Source organism: Mesoplodon mirus (genome assembly GCF_964341445.2).
Source record: "Mesoplodon mirus genome assembly, chromosome: 3".
In the NCBI taxonomy this organism is placed as follows: domain Eukaryota; kingdom Metazoa; phylum Chordata; class Mammalia; order Artiodactyla; family Ziphiidae; genus Mesoplodon; species Mesoplodon mirus.
The window spans coordinates 29,649,717-29,676,310 of NC_138978.1; the positions used below are offsets into that span (position 1 = coordinate 29,649,717).

Below are 26,594 nucleotides of genomic sequence, written 5' to 3' on the forward strand. Positions count from 1 at the left end.
TTTTTTTTTCTCATGATTAGAACGAGGTTAGCCTTTTTTGGGGAAAAATACCACAGAAGTGATGTCATGTCCTTCCCAGCGCCTCATCTCAAGGGATACATGTTATCGATAGGTCTAACATTGGTGATGTTAACCACAGTTACCTGGTTAAGGTCAGAACCTCATAAATTTAAATGAAAAAGCTTTTTCTGAAAGCTCATTGTTTTCTTTGTAATTTAGCAAGTGTTTCCATAACAAGCTCGTGCTGGTTGGCTGAAGAATGTAAAGAGGAACAAGAAGGATTTGATCTCTTGTGGACGGAACATACAGTTCACGCCACGTTAAGTAAACACTGAGTGTTTGCGGTGGAGGCACTTTAGTCTCACTGCTCTAAGACGGGGCAGCCGTACAGCCTGCATCACCTATGGCAGGGACTGGCACTTGTGTAACGGGCCTGAGAGCAAATATTTTAGGCTCTGCTGTAACCACGCAACTCTGCTGGGCAAAAGCAGTCACAGACAAGTCCTAAGTGGAGTGGGGCTGTGTTCCAATACAATATTAGTTACAAAAAGGGAGGTGGGCCGGGTTTGGCCTGCGGGCTGTAGTTTCCAGGGCCCCTGATCTGTGCACACCCACGTGGCTGACCGTGTACCTGCAGCAGGTTGGCTAACAGCATGGGCTTTGGTGTTAGAAAGACCTGGGTTCAAATTCTAACCAGGCCACGCATTAGCCGTGTGTCCTTGAGCACGTTAAGTCATCTTTTGGACCTCAATTTCTTCAGCAGTGAAATGAGACCCCATTTCCCTCATGGGCTGGTTAAATGCGATGTCTGTAAAGCACTGAGGACCATACTTAGCAAAGAGTAAGCATGTGATGAATGGCAAGGCTGCGAGCCTGATCTGGGATTTGGAAAATGATCACTTTAAGCATGTTACATAGTGAGGATCCCATAAGTTATTTTTATCATCGGTCACAGTCACGCTCAAAAGTCTCTTTATAAAAAAACATGGTCTGTTTTTTTTTTTTTTTTTTCCGGAACGTGGCCCTCTCACTGTTGTGGCCTCTCCCGTTGCGGAGCACAGGCTCCGGATGCGTAGGGTCAGCGGCCGTGGCTCATGGGCCCAGCCGCTCCGCGGCATGTGGGATTTTCCTGGACCGGGGCACGAACCCGCATCCCCTGCATCGGCAGGCGGACTCTCAACCACTGCGCCACCAGGGAAGCCCATCCATGGCCTGTTTTACCTGTTTAAATGTTTGTCTCTTTTTTAAAGGGCACTTTTCCAGAAGGCTCTTTAGGAACATAAGATTTAAAGGCAGCCCATCTCTATATTGAGCAAGAATGCATGCACTAGAGCTGGCCTGCCTGGGCTCAACCTTCAGCTTCCCAGTTTGACTCTGAGCAAATTAGAAAGCCGCTCTAGGCTTCAGTCTCCTTACCTGTAAAACTGGGACAACAATACCACCTGGTAGGGTTATTTGGAGCATTAGATAGGTTAACACATAGACAGCAGTTAGAAATGTAACTGGCACTTAGTAAACACTTAAAAAATGTTAGCTGCTGTTGTCATGATACTATTAATTATTATTATTATTGACATTATTAAAGGTTCTTCAGTCTTTACTCCAGGGTTTAAAGAGGGATGCTATTCTACTGGTTTCCCAGAAGACAAACTTGGATCCAGTCGTTATGTTGGTGCCTAATGTTAGGACATCCATCTCTTTAATTTCCCAGCTAGCCATCATAGACTGTATCCATGTCTTTTCTTCTCTCACTTCAAATATTGCCTGTTATGGGCTGAACTGTGTGCCCTCAAAAAGATGTTCAGTTCCTAACCCCCAATGTGTCAGAATGTGGCCTCATTTGGAAACAGGGTCATTGTAGATGTAATTACTTAAGATGAGGTCATACTGGCACAGGGTAGGCCCCTAATCCAATCTGACTGGTGTCCTTATAAAAGAATGCAATGTGAAGAGGCAGACATACACAAGGAGAAAACAGCCATGTGAAGATGGAGGCAGAGATTGGAGTTATGTTTTCATAAGCCAAGGGATACCCAGGGCCACCAGAAGCTGGGAAGAGACAAGGAAGTATGTCAGAGGGAGCATGGCCCTACTGACCTGGATTAAGACCTTGATATTGGACTTCTAAACTCCAGAACTATGGGGCAGTGCATTTCTGTTGTTTGAAGCCACCTAGATTATGGCACAGAAAGAGAGTAGGTTGGGGTAGGGTAAAAGAAGACTATTTCTTGAGAGAAAGATACTTGAATTTCCATCAATAACCTCAAACTTAGAAAAATCTTCTTTTGTATGTCTGGTGACAAAGTAAATTCTTCATGCTATGGTTTTAGTCAATTCTTCCTTGTTTAGTTTTAGTAGAGCTCTGCATTCCTGGGATTTATAGAGAGAAATCTCAGGAGTCAAGGCTATAAAAAGACCTCTATAAAAAGCCTCTCCATACTAAGTTTCTCCACAGAGCACACATGCACACCTCCCTCCCCCATTTCCAGAGCATGCCATTTTCTGCTACTCCATCTCAGCCTTGAACTGGTCCGATGCTGGGTTAAACCATGGTCGGCTAGTCTTCCTGCCACTGCTACTTCTTGACGAGCATAACTAAGCCAGGACAGGGATCATGGGAAACAGCCAGGCTTTCAAAGTAATTGTTCAAGGGCATGGAAATTTATCTATAAAGTCTTCCCCAGCCTTTTTTTCCCCTCTTCTTCTTGTCCTACCCTCCAAACTGGATATACCTCAGACCTACCCAGTGGTTCTACAGGTATCTCTTGACTGCTTGTAGCACTTGAGGTTCAGAAGTTAGTTCACTCTGTGAACACCAGGGTTCAGAGTGCCTTGGAGAAGCGGGGGCTACACTGGGGTGCTGCCACCTGAGCATGCTCCCCCCCCAGAGCTTATTCCAAGGGCGAGGCTTCCTCCTTTAGAGTTTCCTTTTACATCCCCTATGAGGAGATTAGGAAATGGGGCTTTGATAGATTCTAGAGAGATAGGTTCCCTGGGATAGGAGTGGTACCTCCTGTTACGAAGACTCTTGGTCTGTATGTGAATGGTCTTTTACCCACTAGGAGGCCGGTGGCTTTAGGCCTGGTGCTGGTAACCGATAATTCTTGCTATTTTGGGGGTACTTGCTCAGGGACAGGAGCTTGATATGCATGATTTCATTTATTCCTCACAACAAACCTATGACACAGGGATTATGTCTTCATTTTTCTCACAAGAAAACTGTGGTTCAGAGAGGTCCCATAACTTATGGGAGGCCATGGAGCTTGCAAATGGCAGGTGCAGGATCTGAAACCGGGGTTGCAAGTCCACACACAAGAGGCAGAATGACTCGTGCTCACTCCAGTCTAGGCCTCTCTGGTCCAGTGAGTTCTCATCAATTTAACTTGGTTCCTATTGCCTTCCTGATAGACTGTCTCACAGGCGTTATCTCAAGCAGGGGGTCAGTCCACCGCGGGCCTGTCAACTGTAACTCTTCCAGGGCTTGCCTCGTACTCCAGAAATCACACCTGGAGTGATAACTGGGGCGTGTTTAACATTTGCAGGTCTTTCCTGTTCCTATTTTCAGATATATTATCTTACTTAGATATAAGCCTGGCCCTGTTGGCAGTGTTTACAAAATCATTTGCACAATCTAATTGAAAAGTAATACAAAACAAAAACAACTGCCCCACCGTCCTTTGGGGAGTAGGGATGAAGGAAACCTACCTTTCCCAAAAGCCCACTATGTGCCAGGCACAGGCTCAGGGAGGCAGCTCGATTTAGAAGAAAAAAGGAGGAGTTCCATATTCAGAGAAAGCTGCTTTGATTCCTGCCTCTGCTCTAGCTAGGAAACCTTAGACAGGTTACTTAACATCCGCAAGCCTCAGTTTCCTCATCTGTAAACAGTGCTAATGATACAGATTTTCAAGAGTTATTGGGAGAAGTGAATAATAAAATGCAAGCAAAACACCTAGCACGGTGAGTGGCACAGAAGAGGCATTTAATAATTATAAGCCTCCCTCTGCCTGCTTACTCTTTCTGGCGTTGGTTTGTAGTAGTAATTACTGCTGAGGAAGCAGGTGCTGAGTGGTCAAGTGACTTGCCCAAGATCACAAAGCTATTAATTGGCATAAACCAGAACGGTCTGAGAACAGAACTCAAGTCTGAACTGTAAATATGGGAAGTGCCTTGAACGTGGAGAAGGGAAAACGCTCTAAAATTTGGGCTTTTAATCCTTTACAATTATTGAACATATTCTTATTCCAGGCTTGATTATAAGTTCTTCCCCAGAGTCCAAAAAGCCCCATTCTCAAACTTTAGGAATTTCCTTCCTAAGAAAAGGGGGGGGGGAAGGAAAAAAAAACCCCACCCCACCTACAGGTGAAACTGGAAGAAGTGATAACCAGGTAGACTTAACCATGGTGTGTGTGGTGTGTGTATGAGAGGGGCGTGCTCATGCACGTGCACTCATGCACATGTGTGCTGGGAAGGAAGGGGGAAAGCGAGAGACTAGAAGGTTATTAGCGTCTGCTGTTTCTAGATTAAGTGCCTCACACAGCTCCAAGCTCTGTGCGGTAAGAGTGCTTCAGAAATCCAGAGAGGAAGTGATCAATAAACACTGTTCTTGGAGCTACTTTTCATGCAGTGATTGGTTTGTCAGTTTGCAAGGTGTCTGGACTAGTACTAAGCCTACATTACATTGTAAACAGGTGTACAACTTGAGATGTTAGCCTCCTTCCTCCACCCCTCTCTTCCCGTCTTCTTTGGGACAGTCCCCTCCTTAGGCCCTCACTGCTTCAGCCCAGCCCACCAGTTAAAGGACTCGGCCATTCCTGAGAGGCTTTCTCTTGCTGTGCTTCTGCCCCAGCGACTTGTCCTGGCAGCTGTTTCATAGCTTTGGGATCACAAAGCAACTGCAGAATAACACCCCCACTAGACACCCCCACCCCCACCCCCGGCCCAGCTCGGGGGCCTCCTTTCCCTCCTTTGCCCCAAATAATAGCCTCTAATTGCTATTACCATTCCTCTCTAGCACACACATAAGGCATGTCTGTGGTCAGCCTGTGAGCTACTGTCACCACCAGTCTTTTGTTTCCTATTGTACTTGGAGTGTTATGTTCTATCCCAATTTATACCCATGTGTTTGCTTTTCTTCTCTTGGCATACCTGCTGGCTTTTAGCTTCTTGTATTTCTAAACCATCTCACTACTGTTTGTAGAAGAAAACTATCTAAATGGGGTGGATCCCCCTCAATCTTCTACTCTTTCCAGTCAAGTGTACGTTTACCCTACTTTATTCCTCATATTTATAAAACTTAGGTAGCTAATTTTGATAGCTAGAATAGGACTGCAGAGTGGAAATTGTAAGGAGATAGATTTCAACTCAACAGAAAAAAGTGCTTACTAACAGTTGGAGTTGCTAAAAGTGAGTTTAGCAACTCACTTGAAGAAGTGAGTTTCCAGTCGGCGGAGGCAATCAAGCAGAGGGTGAGTCATGGCAGGTGTGATTCGTGCAGCGTTTGCCTCTAGGGTCTCTTTTAACTCTAGTAGTGTATACCATGAAAATATTTTACTGGACACCAGAAATCCAAGTGAAAATGTAAGTTTTTGCTTATTTTTATAGTACTTCCATTTATGAACGTTCTAAATGCTAGTCTTGTTTTTCAAGAGGCAGGTCAGCTCCTCACTGGTTTTCATCATTCTAGTTACCAACAAAAAGAATAAACTCCATTAGTGTGAACTTCCTGATTCTCATCATCTACTCAAATGAGAAACTATTGTTCTTACTTCATGGATGGGGCAGCCACAAAGTGGCTAAGTAGAGAAGCTGATCATTTCTTTTGTTGGACTTTCAGAACACTGGTTAAACACAAAACTAGCTCACCCAACCAACATCCATCCTTCCCATGTTTGTTGAACAATTATTATGTGCTTGGTACTGAATGAAATACAAAAATGATTCAGATATTGACTCTGGAGTTAAAGTTTATGAGGAGGAATAAGAAAAGTACATAAATAAATATAACAGGAATTGGCAAACTTTTTCTGTAACGGGCCAGTTAGTAAATAGTTCAGGCTTTGAGGACCACTTACGGTCTCTGTTGCATACTCTTATTTGATCCCCATCCCCCAACCATTCCTAGTTTGCTGATCCCTGAAATGTAATAAGGTGTAAAGTGATAACCTTATTACATTTTGAATTAGCTGGAAGTTTCATTTGGGGCGGGCCTGCAAAGATGGGTTTGATTGGGACTTTGGAAGTGGGGAGGGGGCATTCTAGGTGGAAGGAGATCCTTCCCATTACACGCTGTCCTCCATTTTCTACTCTTACAGCAGGAGTTTTCAAAGAGTGGTCAGTATCATCTGGGAACTTATTAAAAATGCAAGATTTCAGGCCCAGAGTGGTCCCCAAACTTTAGCATACCTGAGAATCCACCTGGAGAGTTTGTCAAAACAGACTACAGGCCCCACCTGCAGATCTGTGATACTGCTGGTCCAGGGACCACTGTCTTGGAGAGCATCGGTCACATCTGTACATAGGGTGTTGATGTTGCCCCGCACCAGGTTCGTGCCATTTAGTGCACGTACTCAGAAAGGGGCTTTGAGCCACTGTAAGTTCAGGATGACTTTTTCCTCTGGGGCAGGGGCTTAGGCTCACCCACTGGAGGTAGTTAGTCACTGTGGAGGGCTGTCTGCTTGGGAGCCTGTTCCCTTCTGCGCTTGCTTATTGGCACACATTCTGTCTTGCTCCTGATACATTTGTGTATTTGTATCACTGTTACAAAATGGTCCCCTCCCATTGGGCAGGGGACTACCTCCACTGATCATGCCAAAAAAAAAAAAAAAAAAGACAGTGCTTCTATTTTTGCATTTAAATTAAATGACTTCTAAAAACTCAGATGTCAAGCTGAGAGAGACTGAGCTGAGGAGGCGGGTAGAAGGGAAAGACAAGCCAGAGAGAGGACACAGAGGAATCTCAGAGGAGGCTGTGGGCAACCAGACACAGGAGGAGTCATTAATCTGGCAGGCATTGAATGGTACAAGGCAATTAGCTTGCCTGGGGTCGTAGCCAGCCAATGAAGTATGCAGCACGGCAATGGAGGGTCTAGTGTAAGGGCAGGGTCATTGCTAGGGAACTCAAAAGGAGGACAAGATAAGGGAGGTTAGAGGTGGGAAAGCCATCTGGGACTAGCGGGAAGGGAAAGGAAAGTACTCATGGTCTCTATGGATATTCATTACCCCGTGGAAGTGTCCAGGTGTAACTGTACACTTGTCAGGGTTTGCCATGCTGCTATTCGAGTATACAGTCTTGAAAATGATCTAAGTGCTCCAAAGTGCATGCGTGTGCACATGTGCCCACTTGCGCATGTGTACACACACACACTCGCTCACACACACACACAAATGCTTTCTTCATGTTACTCTTCATTCACCTGCCAAGTCCAACCAGGCAGAAGGGTAGGCTGAGGACTGCCTGGCTGAAAAACAGTAGGACCACATGCCTAAACACTGGTGGAGTCATAACAGACACAATCCCAAACTCCAGTTTATGGGGCTTCCTTCCATATTTGAAAGCATGCTTGGATTTCCTCTGTCACACGCCTCTTTCACATGCACGTTCTCAGGTCTGTTCTTTGCAGGCATTCTGCAGCCACGCAAATGGGGTCTTATCTTCCTACACACACTCTCCAGACACATTCATTTATTCATCGTCACTTGGAGTCACTCTCATATATTAAGCACTACCTCCTGCTTCTAAAAATCACTTCAAATGTCAGAGTTGCTTCCATAGCTCCTGTTCCTGCTGTCTGTAGAAACTGCTAGCTTTGTCATACTTATAAGAAAGGAAAATGTACCAATATTGGCTTGACTGAGAAAAGAGCCCAACCCAAAGCAGATTGTCCTACCGTGGGATGCAGGTTTGTGGCTGTGGTGTCCCCGCCTTCAAGACCATCCCATTCATCTCTCTTTGTTCCACTCCCTCTCTCTTCCCGCACAACGCTGCAACCACACACTCCGGGTTGGGAAAAAAAAAAAAAGACAGCCTAATTTCCTGATGATTTTGTTGTTACCTAGCAACAGCCAATAGGGGGCTGGGCTTTTTGCCTGCAGTATTTCATGCAAATAGTTTGGAGAAATTGCAGGGTAATCCAGGCTGCTTAGTCTGTCTTCTCAGGGGACGTATTACAAAATAAAACCAACCCAAAAGGGGACTCCTGAAGCCAGGCACATGCTTCAGATAGCAGGCCATCTGCTCTCTTTTCCTCACCCCCTCTGCCCTGCACCCCCTGACAAAAGAACGCGGGTCCCACAGACAGACACTCAGGGAGGCCAAAAAGTTGAAAAGAGGGGCTCATTAGCAGCCATCCTTTACCCTGGATCTCTGTTCTGACAACTGGAGCCCAGAGCAACCTCTGATACTCTGGAAACCCTACTTCCCCGGGAAGGCAAGAACACTGCATTCTCAGTAGATGTCTGTGGAGGACATGAAGGAGGAGGCTCCACAGACCTCCTGTTCAGAAAGGAGCTAAAATGTAGCACTTCTAGCCTGATTTAAGATCCTCATCTATGCCCACTCTGGCCTGTCTCACGTGGGAAAACCTATTATTCACAACTGCATCCTTCCTGGTGCCCACTGGCAAATCCTTACTCAAATGGTCGAACAATGAGAGAAGCCACATCACTCAGAAGACCCCTTAAAGAGGTTTTTGTTGTTGCTGTTTTCCCAACAAGGATTGAGCATTTGATATATAACATTGTCAGGAGTCACACAAACCAGCTTTCTGTAAGGCTTAGGGGCCAGTTCACTCAGATCTGAACTGGTGTCATAAAAGGTGAACTCAGAAGACAGTGTCCAGGTCTGTCTCCCCTGGGGGAGTGGGCCAGGCTTCAGATGGTAGGGATCAGATTTCAGTGGTTTGTTTTGTTGTAGTTGTTGACTCAATGCTCAGTAATCAGCTGCTGGATAGCTCCTCCCTGTTGTCTTAACACCGCCTCTAGCCAGCAGTCTTGCAAAGGTGTGTTGCTGGTTCCATGGTGAATAGCTAGAGCAGCCCAAGTTACCACTGGATGGAAAACCAACTCGAAATCCTTATCCTACTCACATGTGCCTTTTACATATTTGTAAGACAAGAGATAACTACACTTCAATCATTATAGGGAGGTGGTGACAGCTCTTCAACCTCTGACATTCACAGCCTTGCCATCCATTAAGGAACCAAAGAAAAGAACTGTCAATCTGCCCTTGTTCAGAAAGGCAGAGTTAAGGAATCCCACTCATCTGGGGGGTTGGAAACTCTCTTCCCACCCCAATCCTATGGTGAATTTCAGAAAATTCTTTGAGCCAGGCACATTTATCCTCATAACCTTGGAAATCATACAATAAGCCCCATTTTATAGAAGAGGAAACTGATGAGTAACTTGGTCAAGTGATACAAGGTGGAAAACTGGGATCAGAAAGCTGGTCTTTTTACTCCGAAGTCTGCATTGTGACATCCAGATCGTCCTAGACCATACCTAAGTCTTTACAGCAGTAAAAATAAAGGAAAAAAGGGAACAGCAACAGAAAGCCACTTTTCAAAGTAAAAAACCAAAAAAAACACTAAACGTTTTGCATTTAATATAGTGAAATATATCTTCAGTGATTCTTACCTCTGGTTGCACATTAGAACCACCAGATGATTATGTCAGAAACAATTACACCTGGGCCACAATCCAAACTAATTAATTAATTATTTAAGAATTTCTGGGGATAAGGGGGAGGCATTGTATCTTATTATTTTATTTTTATTATTATTTTTTTTTGCGGTACTTAGGCCTCTCCCTGTTGTGGCCTCTCCCGTTGCGGAGCACAGGCTCCGGACGCGCAGGCTCAGCGGCCATGGCTCACGGGCCCAGCCACTCCGCAGCATGTGGGATCTTCCCGGACCGGGGCATGAACCCGTGTCCCCTGCATTGGCAGGCGGACTCTCAACCACTGCGCCACCAGGGAAGCCCGAGGCATTGTATTTTAAAAGCTCCTCAAGCACAACTGCTTTGGAAAATGGTCTGGCAGTTTCTACTTTTTTTTTTTTTTTTTTGCGGTACGCGGGCCTCTCACTGCTGTGGCCTCTCCCATTGTGGAGCACAGGCTCCGGACGCACAAGCTCAGCGGCCATGGCTCACGGGCCTAGCCGCTCTGCGGCATGTGGGACCCTCCCGGACCGGGGCACCAACCCATGTCCCCTGCATCGGCAGGCGGACTGCCCAGGGAAGCCCCTGGTAGTTTCTTATAAAAATAAACATATACCTACCCTATTACTCAGAAATTCCATTCTTAGGAATTTATTCAAGGAAAATGAAAACATCTGTCCATTAAAAAGTCTAATACAAACATGTTCCTGGCAGCCTTATTCATATTAGCTAAAAAACTGTGGTACATCCATACGGTGGAATACTAGTCAGCAATAGAAAGGAACAAACTATCCATCCATACAGGCAACACCATGGATGTATCTCAAAAATACTATGCTGGATGAAGGAAACCTTACACAAGAGTGCAAACTGTATGGTTCCACTTACGTGAAGTTTTAGGAATAGGAAAAGTTAATCTAGGGTGGGAAATATCAGAGTGGTGATTACCTCTGGAAGTGGGGGGATGGGGGATAACTGGAAGCGGGCATGAGAGGACTTCCGGGGTGATGGCAATGCTCTATATGGTGATAGGGGTTGGTTTACATTAATGTATATTATATGTATACATATACATAGTACATGTATCTGTCAAAACTTACAGAATGGTGTACTTCAGGTCTGTACATTTCATTGTACATAAATTTTACCTCAAAAGAAAAAAGAAACAAATATTGAACTCCAGTTAATGATATGCATGCTGAAGTGTTTAGGGGTGAAGCATTCTGATGCCTGCAACGTACTTTGAAACTGCATAAAAAAGAAGCTAGACTCATGAATGGATAGAGGGATGGATAGTTGGATAGATATGTGATACGGCAAGCATGGTAAAATGCTAACTATAGAATCTAGAAAAATATACATATATAATATTCGCTGTATAATTCTTTCAACATTTTCATATGCTAAGAATTTTCATAAATAAATAAATTTTGGGGGGAAAAGCTCCCCAGGTGATACCAGTGAGCAGACATTGGGATAAAAGATTCATTTTAATTGTCTTAGTTGAAAAGTACGAAATGAATAATGCTGTGTCCCTAATCTCCAGAGATGATTGCAATCACCCCCTCAACACACACACACACACACACACACACACACACACACACACAGAAAAGAAAAAAAATCTGAAACCCTGGAATAAATGAATAAATGGTCAAGTTGAAATAAGACTTCCTAGAGTCAGGCTAAATCTTATGAGGACACTAAGGCCTACTTCACACTGGACTTAAGTAGGACACATCATTTGACATATTGTCTGATGAGACAAAATGTTTGAAATGAGGACAGCTCTGGAAAATCTAGGCAATATGGTGGCTATACTTAAGCTCTAGAACTGGAAACCCTTAAACCATGCTCAGCAAGTATGAGAGTGAAGTGCTATTCACTACTCAGCATTTGGCTTAAAAGCTCCTATTTAGCCCCTGATTCTCCTCCAGGGCTTGTACGTCTAGGCTTCTCAGAGTGTAATTTTCCCTCCTCCATTTTCTCCCGGTTGGACCACAAATCCATAGGGATCATGCAGGGTTGGGCATTAGAGAGGGAGAAGCTGGTGTGTGGTGCTCCAAAGGATCGGCATGGACAGTTGATTTCAATGGGGTGGGGAAAGGGTGAGGGGAGGAGTAATGGGGGAAATAATGCAGTCAAGTGCAACACGGAGCCCCTATTCCCTGAGCTGCCCCATTTATTCTGCGTAATTGCTTCATTTCCACTGGCGGTGCATCTCAAAATGAATTTCATTACTGGTGCCTTGGATATCATATTGATTACCAGTTTCATCGATTCTTATCTTGCTAATTAGCATATAAATTAGCCATTTGGGGGAGGCATTAGGCAAAATTGAATTTTCTCCTTAATCTTCTTTCAGAAGGTAAATGAAAATGGATGTGGCCTGTTAAGGCCCATGGCCTTCCCACGACAGATCTAAGTACTGTTCACAGCCAAGGAACCCTTTCCTTGGGGCGAGAGAGGTTCATGGGAGCAGCCTTCCTACCCTACCCATTGGATGATACTGCTGCCGTCAGAGCCCCTTCAGAGGTATCAAGAAAATTTGAGGCAGAGGGTAGACATGCAAGCAGAGACATGTTCCCTTGGAGGAGACACTGCACTGATGGACAACAGTGTCCGCTCCCACATACACATGATGCAGTGGTGTTTACTTCCAAGGCTGGAACCGAGAACGCCGTTCTGCTCTTCGGTTCGGCAGTAAGATGAAGGCTCTGGAATCAGATGATCTGGGTTGGAATGCCTGCTCTGCCCCTTACCAGCTATGTAATCGTGAGCACTTTATCCTCTTGAAGGCTTGCACTGTCCTCATCTGTAAGATGGGGACAATCACAGCACTGCCTTCATTGGGTAGCTGTGAGGATGAAGAAAGAGAATGTATTTGGAGCACTCAGCACAGAGCCCGGCACCCAGCAGAGCTCACAGAATGTCAGTGTTCTTCAGCAGAGAAGAATCTTAGGAAACCAGGTGCCAGGGTTCTCCAGAGGGAGCTCTCAGCTTCAAAGGAAATGTTACTCTGAACTCCCAGGTGCTTAATCCCTAGAACAGGTCATGGGCCATTAGTCAGGCCAGCTTGGTTCTTGCTACTCAAGACCTGAGCCTCAGACCAGCAGATGACATCACCCGGGAGCAGCCTTAGAACGAAGACTCTTAGGCCCCATCCTAGATCAGCTGAATCAGAATCTGCATTGTAACAAGATTTCTGGGTGATTCACATGCATATTAAAACTTGAGAAGTACTGTTTTAAGTTATCCCCTGTTATGGACTGAATGTTTGTGTCCACCCAAAATACGTATGTTGAATCCCTACTCCCTCAGTGTGATGGCATTAGGAGGTGAGGCCTTTGGGAGGTAATTAGGACTAGATGAGGTCATGAAGGTGGAGCCTTCATGAATGGGATTAGTGCCCTTATAAGAGCTACCAGAGAGCTTGCTTCCTCTGCTCTGCTCTCTGCCATGTGAGGATATAAGAAGTCAGCCGTCTGCAACCCAGAAGAGGGCTCTCATCAGAAGCCTATGATGCCGGCACCCTGATTTTGGACTTCCAGCCTCCAATGCTGTGAGAAATACATGTCTGCTGTTTATAAGTCACCAGTTTATGGTATTTTGTTATAGCAGCCCAAGCTAAGACATCCTCTTAATTAATCTTCCATGGTTAGAGAAGAAAGGGGCTTGGAGATCACCTAGTTAAAACGGGCATCTCAGAAAGGTGAGGTAACTTGCCTAGAGCCAGTCCAGGGCAGAGCCCAGACGAGGCTCTCAGTCTGCAGACGCTGAGACTGGTCCGGCGTCAGTGGTGCCTCCAATGGCACAGAAGGTGGCAGTTTTGACCCTGCCTCGAGATACAGCCACAGGGGACTTTGGAAGAGGGAGATTCTGTTTCGTTTGGAACATTGTTGGGGGCTTTGCATCCCAGTGACTTGGATGACCTCAGTGGAAGATAAAGATGTGATAGAGGAAAATACAGAAGCGCATTCTTCTCACACTTGATCACCTCTGCACGCCCCTGCCCTTTGAACTCAGAATGCTTCAGGTGAGGACACACAAGAACTGCTAACAGGGATGCTCCGGAGAAGGTGACAGAGTGGCAGAGGAACGTGGGGGATGAGAGATAGGGTGGGGGGCTGTTTTCACTGTATACCCTTTATAGCTTTTAAATTTTTTTCCCTATGCATATAAAACATATTCAGAAGTTAGTCAATAATAATTTTAAAAAGAACCCCTCAGATAGATATGCAGTTAAAAACAATATCCCATCTGGCCCTGACATTTGATCATCTAGCCCTACTTACAATTGTACTTTTTCTCTCTCTCCTCCTGAAACCTGAAACTTTAAAGCATTTGTGGAAGGACGGAATAAATAGCGGTGGAAGGATTCTCAGGCTGGCATAAAGATATAAACACTGATCTTGCCTCTGCCCTATGAGTCAGACTAAGTTTTTTCCTCATTAGGAGGTGAAATGCTTTACAAACTTTTAAATGGCATTAAATAAGTTTAAGTATGATCTAACCCCATCTCACCCATTAAATCACAGCGAGAGGGAGGAGAGGACTTTTCTCTAACAGGGCTTCCTCTAGATTTGGAATAACCAGTAAAAATGGAAGGGGATGAAGCAGGTTACACACATAACATGCATGCTATAATTCATTTTTGTGAATTCCACGTTACTGAATGTATAGCTAGCTGGGAGGACATGTACCAAAATGTTAATAGCAGTTGCTTGGGGTGGTATGGTTACTGCTGATTCTCATCTTCTTATTTGTGCCTTTATTTATTTTCCAAATTGCCTACATTTTTAAAAGTAACTGGGCTTAAACATCACCAATATTCTTAGCACAAAACATAAGTGAAAAATGAAAATGTCAGGGAAAGAATGTTCATTCTCCATCTGAACAAGTCCTGGCCATTCAGAAGCTGGGTGCAGACACCTGCTGACCAGGGCTGGGGGTAGTCCTCGCTTCCTAAGTACACATTCCAGTGGACCCAGGGACCGTTGGGTGGGTGTCAGAGCTAGGAAGCACACGAAGATGGGAGGTGGTGGACTCCTGGGATCGTCTCCCAGCAGAGAGTGCAACTCCTGACCCAGACACTGACCCTGCAGTGTTCCTGGGCAGGTCACTCAATCCAGTTCACCTCGTCAGCCTAACTTAGTGCTGCTTGGGCAGTAGGTGGAACAGACACAGTTTCTGCCTGTAAGGACTTTGACAATATTGTAAGGAAAATAGAAATATATACAGGGAACTACAACACAAGGCAGAAAGTGGAGAACCCTACCATGGACATACAAAGTGAAGAGTGGAACAAAGCAGTGTGGGGTAGTGGCTTTGGGGTTACCCAGGCCTGGGATGGGATACACCTGTCACCTACTACCAGTGTGACTGAGGACAAGGTGCCGTACCTCACTGAGTCATTATTTCCTCATCTGTAAAATGGAACAACCACCCTTGAAGGGACACTGTGAGGATCAGACAGGATCCCTGTGAAACTTCTAGAACAGCACTCACACAAGTGGGCGCTCACAGAAGCTACTGCAGTTGTTATTACTTTGGACGATAAGCTGACCAGGGCCACAAGGGCCACATTACAGAACATTAGGATCACCACGGTCCCCATTTAGAAAAAGGTCTATGGAGTCATACAGTTATAGGTGAACGGATACCAAAAAGCTCAGTCACTGCTGCCAAGGTTTCCTGGCTGACGCCACACAAACAGGCCAGTCTTTTTATTTGCTGTAATAGACTTGAACATTGCCCTTGGAGATATGTAAAGAGTTTGCTTCGCCTCTGGACAACCTTCTGTTTCCCAGGCCGTACATGACCCAGTGAGTGGTTTACATCCTAGAGTTGTGACTTAGTCCACGTTTTTGAAATTTCTGTAGCAAGCCTCCTCTACCGGTCATTGAATTTGGCAAAGAAGCTGGTGCTACTGGGGAATGGGGACAGGAGAGAATAAAGGAATAGAAGTCACAACCCTGACCCCAAGAACTTTTAGGTGGGAATGATCAGGATATGTGTGGGGGAGGGGAGGTGGGGAAGAGGGTAGCTTTAAAATATTTAGAAGATAATAGTAAGTGGATGGAACTAATTCATAATTATGCCTAATTTTCCCAGTAACTATGTTTCTGAAAATTGATGTGTTAATATTTGTATTTACAAGGCCCTGGGGGCTCACAGAAATCAGAAAGAGGATTGGGCCAGATACTTTTTTGATGTAGCACTGGAATAAACCCTGCTCTTGAGAGCCCACTGTTGGCATCTCTTCCGAACTCTGCATTCTGTGACATCATGTTGGTAGCTTGAAACTGGTCATGGTGGGAGTATTTACACCCCACCAGAAATCAGCAAGTGCTACAAATCAGGGCTTTTTTGAGTGTATGGGAGAGGAGAGAGAGGAGCTAGTTGTTAAACATTTATCAGCACATCACTGAATGAAACCAAAGAGGGATTCCCAGAACAAATCCACACATTTATGAACACTTGTTATCTGACAGATGGGTATGTCAGATCAATAGAGAAGGGATGGATATTTCTTTAAACAGTGCTGGGAAAATCAGGTATCTACATGGAAAAAAATGAAACTGATAGCCCATTTCACACCAAATTAATTTTTAAGTGGAAATATTAAATATTTAAGTGGAAAATACAGAAATATAAGACTTTTAGAAGAAAATCATAATGACTTCAGTCATTATGGGTTTTTTAAACAAGAAAAGACTGATAAATTTGACTATATTAAAATTAAAAACTTCTATTTATTAAAAGGCATCATAAAGAAAGTGAAATTCAAACCTTACACTGATAAAAATATTTTCGACACACATCATCAAAAAAGAATTTGCATCCAAAATATTAAAGAATACCTATGAACCAATGAGAAAAAGGTACAACAGAAAAACAGACAATAGACTTGATTGGATTTTCTCTTTTGTGAAATACTACATGGCCAATAAGCATACAAAAAACATTCACCGGTCAGAATGGCCATCATTAAAATAACATCATTACAAATAACAAATGCTGGAGAGGGTGTAGAGAAAAGGGAACCCTCCTACACTGTTGGTGGGAATGTAAGTTGGTGCAGCCACTGTGGAGAACAGTATGGTGGTTCCTCAGAAAACTAAAAATAGACTTACTATATGATCCAGCAATCCCACTCCTGGGCATATATCCAGACAAAACTATAACTCAAAAAGATACATGCACCCCAATGCTCATAGCAGTACTATTCACAATAGCTAAGACATGGAAACAACCCAAATGTCCATTGACAGATGAATGGATAAATAAGATGTGGTACATATATACAATGGAATACTACTCAGCCATAAAAAAGCATGAAATAATGTCATTTGCAGCAACATGGATGCAACTAGAGATTATCATACTAAGTGAAGTAAGTCAGAAAGAGAAAGAAAAATCCCATATGATATCACTTATATGTGAAATCTAACATATGACACAAATGAACCTATCTATGAAACAGAAACAGAATCAGGGACATAGAGAATAGACTGATGGTTGCCAAGGGGGAGGGGGATGGGAGAGGGATGGACTGGGAGTTTGGGATTAGCAGATGGAAACTGGTATATATAGAATGGATAAACAACAAGGTCCTGCTATATAGTACAAGGAGCTATATTCAATATCCTGGGATAAACCATAATGGAAAAGAATATGAAAAAGAATATATATGTGTATAACTGAGTCACTTTGCTATACAGCAGTAATTAACACAACATTGTAAACAACTATACTTCAATTCAAAGAAGTTTGCCTTATAAGGAGAAAAATGCAAATTAAAACCACAATGAGATAAAATTTCATAGCCATCAGGCAGGCAGCAATTTTAGAGTTTGACAATGTCAAACACTGGGGAGGATCTAGGGCAGTGGTTACTCTCACACAGAAAGGGGAGGAATGTAAATTGACACACCACTTTAGGGAACAGATGGACATATCCATATGACCGAGCATTTCCATTCCTATGTATACACCCATCCTAGAAACACTCTTACACAAGTTCATAAGGCAGCACATATGGTGATATTCATGATGGTGTTGCTGGTTACAGCAAAAATGGGAAGTGACCCAAATGTCCATCAAAAGCAGAATGTCAAAGTAAATGGTGGTATATTTATTCAACACAATACTATATATAACAGTGAAAACAAACGACATACAGTCTCATCATCACCCCAGACAGATCAGAAAAACATAATGTTGGCCAACAGAAGCAAGACCCAAAAAAGTGGATACAGTATGATTCCATTTACACAGAATTCGAAACAGTCAAAACTAAAAAGTATATTGTAAAAAAAAAAAAAACCAGTGTATTGTTTAGGGAACCATTCATACGTGGTAAAACTATAAAGAAAAGCAAGGGGACACTTATCCCTTAAATACTGGCAGAGTGGTATCTCTGGGCGGAGAAGAAGTTGCTAGCAGGGAGGGGCAGACAGGTGTCTCCTAAGATTCTCTCAACTTGGGTGATCAGTAAATGTTGTTCACTTTATAATTATTCTTTAAATTCTGCACATACATATGATACATATTCCTGCATTATTAAACATTTCACAGTAAAATGAACAAATATATCCAGTGTCTACCCTATGCAAAGGCACCAGGGATGCAAAGCTAAGACTGACTCAGATTCTACACTGCTCTGCTAAAACGACTTTCACTGAGGTCACGGGTTTCAATGTCACTAAATCTAATAATCATTTTCATTCCTTGTTCTCCTTGATGTCTCAGCAGCACTGCTGACCCTCCTCTCTCCTTGGAAAGGTGTCTAACTTTGGCTTTCATGAAACCACATTCTCCTAGCCATTCCTCTCAATCTCCTGCAGAGGCTGGTTTCCCACCGCCTAACCATTACATGCTGGAGTTGCTCAAGGTTCAGCCCTGGAACCTCGTTTTTTTCGTACTTTATTCTCTCTCTCTCTAGACATTCACATCCACCCCCATGGCTTCAATTACCTTGTGTATATCAAAGAGTTAGAGCTCCAGCTCAGACCTCTCCCCTGAGACCCAGGCTGTTGTATCCCATTATCTAGTCAACATCTCTCTCTACTTGGATGTTTCAAAAGCCTCTAAATCTTAACCTGTTCAAAATGAAACTTATGATTTCCCTCCAAAATGAGCCTTCTTGTATTCTCTCTCAGTGAATGGCACAACCAGTAATCCTGGACAAATATTACACCATGAAGGCAAAGAGCCTTTTGTTTTTCCTCCTATAAGATGAAAGAACTTGCTCTTTTCTTCCTAGGAAAGAGTTGAAAACAAAGAAAATTATTTTGGTTACAGCTGTAAGTAGAAATGAAACCTTTCAAAAAACATCATCTGGCAATTTAGGCTTCCTCCACAGAGGGAGCTCAACAAAGTTAGTTTCTTTCCCTCTAATTAAAGAGCTTTTCTGAAACACAACAGTACTACTATACGATTAAAGTGTTTTCCCCCCTCCTCCTTTCAACCCATTGTGCACATTTTCTTGTCCCTTCTTTCCCTTTTTAAAAAACACTATAGTTTTGATGTTTGATGTTTTTCTTCATTTTCTGTTTCTACTTTTTTCCTATTTCCCCTAGCTTACCTCTCCCTGACTGAATGAGAAGATGGTATTTCAATCAACATACATCTATTGAGCACCTATTGTGTGCACTCTGGTGAGCAAGATAAGATTCCTACTCTCACGTGTTTTATATCTGGGGCAGGGAGGAAATAATTAAGACATCAGATAATAATATGTGCTAATTAGGGAATTAAAATTGGGTCATGTGGGCTTCCCTGGTGGCACAGTGGTTGAGAATCTGCCTGCCAATGCAGGGGACACGGGTTCGAGCCCTGGTCTGGGAAGATCCCACATGCCGCGGAGCAGCTGGCCCCGTGAGCCAGAATTACTGAGCCTGTGCGTCTGGAGCCTGTGCTCCGCAACAAGAGAGGATTCGATAGTGAGAGGCCCGCGCACCGCGATGAGGAGTGGCCCCCACTTGCCGCAACTAGAGAAAGCCCTCGCACAGAAATGAAGACCCAACACAGCCATAAATAAATAAATAAATATTTTTTAAAAATTGGGTCATGTAATGGGGAATGACTAGTGGCTACATTAGGCTGGTGGTCAGGAAAGGCTTGGCTGAGGAGGTTATGGTTAAAATTGAGATCAAACTACAAGGAGACAGCCATTGTGTCCCAGAAAAAGCGATGAGTTAGAGCAAAGTCCCTAAGATAGAAACAGACAGCATGATTGATGGCTGCACAGTAGACTTAAGGGCCAGTGACATAAAATGAGAGGGTCTAATCTAAATGATCAGATCACACAGGGCTGTGTACCCAGGGTAAGAAGCTGGAGTTCACTCTTTTAGAAATATACTATTTTTATGCCTGTAGGTTGTATAGGGATGTTCTCATTTTCATTCTTTTTTTTTTTTTTTTTTTTTTTGGCCGTGCCACGTGGTAGGCGGGATCTCAGTTCCCTGACCAGGGATCAAACCCGTGCCCCTTGAAGTAGAAGCAGAGTCTTAACCACTTAACGACTGGACCACCAGGGAAGTCCCTCATTCTTGAAATTGGTAATCTTTGTACTTTTTTTCTTCACTACTCTTTATAAGGATTTTGAATCTTATTAGTCTTTAAAAAGAACCAATTTTTGGTTTTGTTGATCCTCTCTATGAATGTTTTCTCTTTCACTAATTTCTATTCTTGTCTTATTTCCTTCCTTCTACTTTTTTTGGATTTAATTTGCTGTTTTTTTCCCCTAACTTCTTGAGATGGGTGAGTTTAAAACTATAAAATCCCCTTTAACTCAGCTTTATTTACACCCCAGGAGTTTTTTTATATATGGTATTTTTCATTATCATTCAGTTACTTCTAATTTCTACTGTGATTTGTTCTTTGACCCATGGGTTACATAGAAGTGTACTGCTTAATTTTGAAAATATTTGGGGCACAGTATGTGTCTCCAGTCACCTTTTTCTTATTGTTCTTAATGATACCAATGTCAGAGAGCATAATTATGTGCAATTTTAATCTTTTGGAATGTGTTGAACTAGCTGTATGTCCAGTATATATATGGTCAACTTTGATAAATGTTCCATGTGTGCTCTTGAAGAGAATATGTATTCTATAGTTAAGTACAGGATTCTATAAATGCCCATCAGTGAAATTAGCTGTTATTCAAATCTTATATATCCTGTTTTTTTGACTGCTTGTTATATCAAATTCCATGAGAGAAATGTAAACATGAAACACCTCAATTGTGAATTTGTTTTTGTCTTGCAAATTCTTGCTTTATGCATTTTGAGGCCATTTTATTGGGTAATTATAAATTTAAAATTCTTATATCTTTCTGATAAATGGAAATTTTATTCTTTTGAAGTAATACCTTTTATCTCTAGAAGTGTTTTCTGACTTAAGACAGTTTTGCCTATCATTTATATAGCTGTTATTGGCTTCCTTTTGTTGTATATTTTCATGGTGTATCATTTTTCCATTTTTTAATTCTTCAAATTTTCTCTTTATTTATATCAGAGTTTCTCAACCTTGGCACTGCTGACCCTCTGGGCCAGATAATTCTTTGTTGTAAGGGGGCAGTCCTGTGCACTGTAGTTTAGCAGCATCCCAGGCTACTGCTTGTCAATAGTACACCCCCTCCTGCCAGTTATGACAACAACAAAAAATCTCCAGACACTGTCAAATGTCCCTTTGGGGACAAAATCACCCTAAGTTGAGAAATACTGTCTGATATTTTAGGTAGTCTTCTGTAAATAGTAGACAACTGAATTATAATCCATTGTGACAATGTTTGTCTTTTAATGGGAACATTTAGTCTATTCACATTTAATGTAATAGTAGTAAACTCTCAGTTTTTGTTTGCCTCAAAATACCTTTAATTTTCCAGAGCTGTTTTCCTCTGCCTAGGTCCAATGAAATGAAGAACAGAAAGAATGTGTAGCTTCAAAATTAGAAGAGGCACATGAAGTTATTTTACCTTCTTCTGCAGACCCCCTGCTAGCTCATCTGGTGATTTACACAAGTTAAAACAGGGTACCTCCTGTGGGTAGATGCTGCCCCACTGGCACATGGCTTGGCAAGTGGAAGATATCTTTGTGAGAATTAGAAAAATGCACCCCTTTCTCTGGGCAGAAGCAGCTCAGAGTGAGGCACCGTTTCTGGCAACTGGAATGAGGACTAGATTTTTGCCTCCACTAACTTGTTGGCAGGAGGTCCTTGTAAAGCAAACAATCTGCAGAAAGAATTATGGAAGGCTTGGTCTTCTGGCTTCCATTGTTGATACTGAGAAATTAGCCATCAGCCTAACTGCTACTTCTTTGACGATAATCTATTTATCACAGATTTGTCTTTGGTTATCTGCAGGTTTACAATGATGTATTTTAAGTGTGTATTTCTTTTCATTTGCTAGCTTGGGACTCATTAGGCTTCTTGAATCTATGGATTGGTGTTTTATGTCAGTTTGAGAAAATTCTCAGCCATCATCTCTTCAAATATGCCTCTGTCCCAAACTGCTTCTCCTCACCAACTGGGACTCTCATTAAAAGCATGTTAGGGCTTACTCTATCCTTTATGTCTCTTATCCTATCTTGTATATGTTCTGTCATTTTATCTCCTCTCTTGCATTCTGGTTACGTCCTTTAGATCCATTGTTCAGTTCTCTCCTCAGCTGTGTAAAATCTGTTGATTAATATGTTCACTGAGTTCTTAATTTTGGTTATTGTATTTTTCAGTTTTGGAAGTTCTATTTAGTTCTTTTTCTAATCTGTTACAACATTTTTTACAGATTCCTGTTCCTGCAGATATTTTCAAGCTCATTAAAAAAAACCCCTTTAAATGTAGTCAACACAGTTGTTTTAGAGTCTGTCTAATAACTGCAATATCTGAAGTTGTTTTTTTTTTTTTTTTTGTGGTACGCGGGCCTCTCACTGTTGTGGCCTCTCCTGTTGCGGAGCACAGGCTCCGGACGCACAGGCTCAGTGGCCATGGCTCATGGGCCCAGCTGCTCCGCGGCATGTGGGATCTTCCCAGACCGGGGCATGAACCCGTGTCCCCTGCATCGGCAGGCGGACTCTCAACCACTGCGCCACCAGGGAACCCCTATCTGAAGTTTTTGTGGGACTTTGTGTTGTCTGCTGTCTCTATTGGTTATTACTCAGGGTAGCCTGTTGTTTTTTGGAACTAATTATCTTTGACTACTGGTCATTATACTTGGAAAAAAAATCATTTTTGAGATTGAGTCCTTAGGATAATGGCACAGTCCTCCAGAAAGGATTTTCCTTTGCTTCTGCCAGGCACCAGGGGACATGACTAGTAGTCATTCTGGTCTAAGTTAATAAAAGTTTGAGGTTCTTTGGACCACCTGTGTCAACAAGTCTGAACTGCTCCAGGGCTGGTTTACTTTCACTTTACTCTTACTCTGAAGGTATAGCTCTTCGTGGTCCCAGCTTACAAAGGGGAGGGCTTATTAGATTTCTTACCTAGGTTTTGATTCTTGCCCTGTAAGGCTACCAACAACCCAGTTTGATTTCACAGATATTTCTTCCAGATTAGCAAATGTCTTTAGAGAAAAGGAGGCTTTGAGTGCTCAGCTTACATCTCTGGGTCCTTGCTTTACCCTAGATTTTTACTCAGGTCTACAAATCTTGCTACTTTGTTAGCTCTTCAATACATTTAAGAAAATTAAAAAGAATATTTCTCTCAACCTTTAGAGTTGTCCTCAGTGGTTCTAACTACCTAGCCCACCACTACCAGAAATGAAAATTCCTAGATTAAGAGGGATGAGAAGCCAATAGAGTACTTTTAAACAGAGGAGCAAGGTAATCAACTAGTTTATTTTGGTCACATTCTGTCAGACTCTGTTTATAAGCTTAAGGGATAACATATTTAAAACATTAACCGAAAAAGAAAATAACGGTTTGAATTGCGTGAATTTGGTATTTGCACAATGTCTGCTTTACAGGGATGTGTGTAATGAAAACGACTTTACATCAAGTTTGAGGATTTAATCAGAGTGCAAGGATGCACGAGTAGGTAAATACAAATACGGAGTTTGATACTGTTCAGTGATGTCCAGCTTACAAGTCAGACTTCCCTCATATACTCGCTGAAGGATCTAAAATAAAGTGTTAACGGCATCACTTTGGGGTGGTGGGATAGCAGGGGCTTTTCCTTTGGCTTTGCTTATCCACACCACCCCCTACCCCGGCACCAATCTTCTAGAATGGAAATATATCTTTTTATAATAAGAAAAAATTGATCGATATAAAATAGAGTTCCTTTCCCTTATGGATACATCTAATCCACCACCTCACACCAGCCGTTTCTAGGTCTAATCCATCTAATTAGCAGAGAAGTCTACAGTCTCCTAATTCCATCTTTTTGTCATGCTTAGTCCATACACAGCTTTTCTCGCCACCCAGCATAAAGAGTAGCATTTAGCCATCAGCAGTGGGTAGGTGGCTCATAATACATATATTTGTTGAACTGAAAACAGATTGCTAAAAGCCAGATTTTTACCCACATAACAGTAACAAAATATCACATATTTCAAATGTGATTATTTTCTACCAAATAATCTGCATTTTTCTTTTCTTTTTTTTTGTGGTACGTGGGCCTCTCACTGCTGTGGCCTCTCCCGTTGTGGAGCACAGGCTCCGGACGCGCAGGCTCAGTGGCCATGGCCCACAGGCCCAGCTGCTCCGCGGCATGTGGGGTCCTCCTGGACTGGGGCATGAACCCGTGTCCCCTGCATTGGCAGGCGGACTCTCAACCACTGCGCCACCAGGGAAGCCCCCAAATAATCTGCATTTTAAACTATCCTTATGGCATTATATTATCTCTTATACCCAAACTAAATAAAAATATTTTGTGAGAATACCCAAGGGGAAAGTTACTGTTATGATGACTTCATGTATTGTTCCTGGAAGGCTGGTCTGTTCTATACTTAGTAATTCTGTGCAGTGCTGCTCAATAAGGCTTATTTGCCTCTCCTGCCTGGAGGGAATCATACCTGCCCCCGCTCCTTTACAGAGAAAACAAATGCCTGGAACAAGCTGGAATTTCCAGGAAAAACATCCAAGCTCAGTTCAAGCCCCTGTGGGATGACTGCACTGATGCCATCTTCAATGCGTCTTCCTTTCCCCCTCTGGCTGGCATGGCTCCTTGTCTGCAGCCTCACTGACTGCAGCTTTGCCTTGGAGAGCAGACTGTCTTTGTGAATGACTCGCTCAGGGAGCATGTGCAGGACGAGCCCAGAGCCTCCCTCCATGGGAACGTGAGAGGAGAAGCTGAAGAATGGGCTGAGAGCAGCAGCTGAATGGAATGGGTCATGCTGCTTCTTGAGGCTGAAAAGGCCAATCCTGTAAAGGAGTCGATGAGAGCACCTCATTGGGTTTCACCCCTCGGGCCCTGTGTGTGCAGAGAGGGTTGGGAAACACTGCTCTGCACGTGAGCGGGGGCAGTGAGACTCCGGGGCTGCTCTCCAGACACACTTATCCACTCATCTGTTTCATTCAATTTTATTTGTACAAAAGGTCGGTTGAGGCAACGGCAGACTAAGCCTTTAGAGACCATGGGCTATGCAAATAGAACCTTAATGGAAGATTAAATCAGCCGAAGTCCCCCTCAGTGCTTTTCCATTTGTGGGACTGGAACTGGCAGTAGGAGGGGATGAATCACTCTTACTATATTTGAATGGCTTCTTTACAAAAATAGCAGGCACTATAATAAAGCAGCCCCAGAAATACCTAGTAACAAACAATAAAAATACCTTCCTATAAAGAGAATGAACATGATATTATGGTCATGGTTAAAAAGCAAGCATGATAAATCAAGGCACCAACTATGGGGGTCCCCTTTTTCTTTATCACCTGATGAAGAACCAAGACTTTCTTTACTTGGAAACTTCTGTTTATTATGATTACTACTCCAAAATAATTTCTAAATATGCAGTGAACTACTTCTCAACAATTATGTATTACCCAGTTAGCTTCATTTTCTAGTATATTCATTTCTTTAAAAAATAAGATCTCAAAAGAGTTAAGATTATTTTTCTGTGGATTATGGGAGAAGTTAATGATCAGGAAGTCAGCATAAATATTATATTATCCTTACACTGATTCAGATTTCACTAAAATATATTTAAATCATCAATCAGGAAGACTCAATATAATCGTTTGTTTAACCCTCAAAAGGTGTATTACTGTTGATTATTATGTCTTTAACATATAGCTTTATAATTGAGAGACAACTAGGGAATAAGCCTAGAGATTTTAAATTACCTTAGGATCTTGCCAGTTCCAAAAAAATGCACAGAAATATGTATGGAATATCTCTATTTCCTTGTTTTTACATTAAGAAAGAATTTAACATTCAAAAATCAATCAGTGGAAATCACCAGATTAATACAATAAAGATGATCATATGATGAGCCCTATAGATGAAGATAAAGCATTTGACAAAATTCAATACCCAATTGCAACAACTCTAAGCAAACTAGGAATAGAAGAAAACTTCCCCAATTTGATAAAGGACACGTAACAAAAACCTACAGCTAACATCATATTTATTTAGTGAAAGACCAAATGTGTTCTCCCTAAGACTGGGAACGACAATTCAATTGTCTATTCAATATTATACTGGAGGTTCTAGATAAATCAGGAAAAAAGGCATAGAGGTTGGAAAGGAAGAAGTAATATTGTATTTATTTGAAGACAACATGATTGTATTTGTAGAAAGTCCTAAGGAATCTATCAAAAAAACCCTATTAGAATTAAAGTGAATTTATCAAAGTCACAGGATACAATGACAGAAAGAGGTAAAGTAACTTGACCAAAGTGACTCAAATAGTAATAAAGGAGCCAGAATTCAAACCCAGGTAGTCTGGCCCTGGAGCGTTCCTCTAAACTATTACTTATATGGTCACTTAATAATCAAGGT

General features: G+C 42.5%; 1 long non-coding RNA gene across 1 annotated transcript; it reads left to right on the top strand.

Annotated features, from left to right (window-relative positions):
* Positions 1 to 12,526: 12,526 nt before the first annotated feature.
* On the top strand, positions 12,527 to 25,676 carry LOC309799437. The gene is made up of 4 exons (XR_014293279.1): positions 12,527 to 13,686; positions 19,235 to 19,312; positions 20,104 to 20,215; positions 24,687 to 25,676. It is a non-coding gene; the product is annotated as an uncharacterized lncRNA (long non-coding RNA).
* The last annotated feature ends 918 nt before the right edge of the window (positions 25,677 to 26,594 follow it).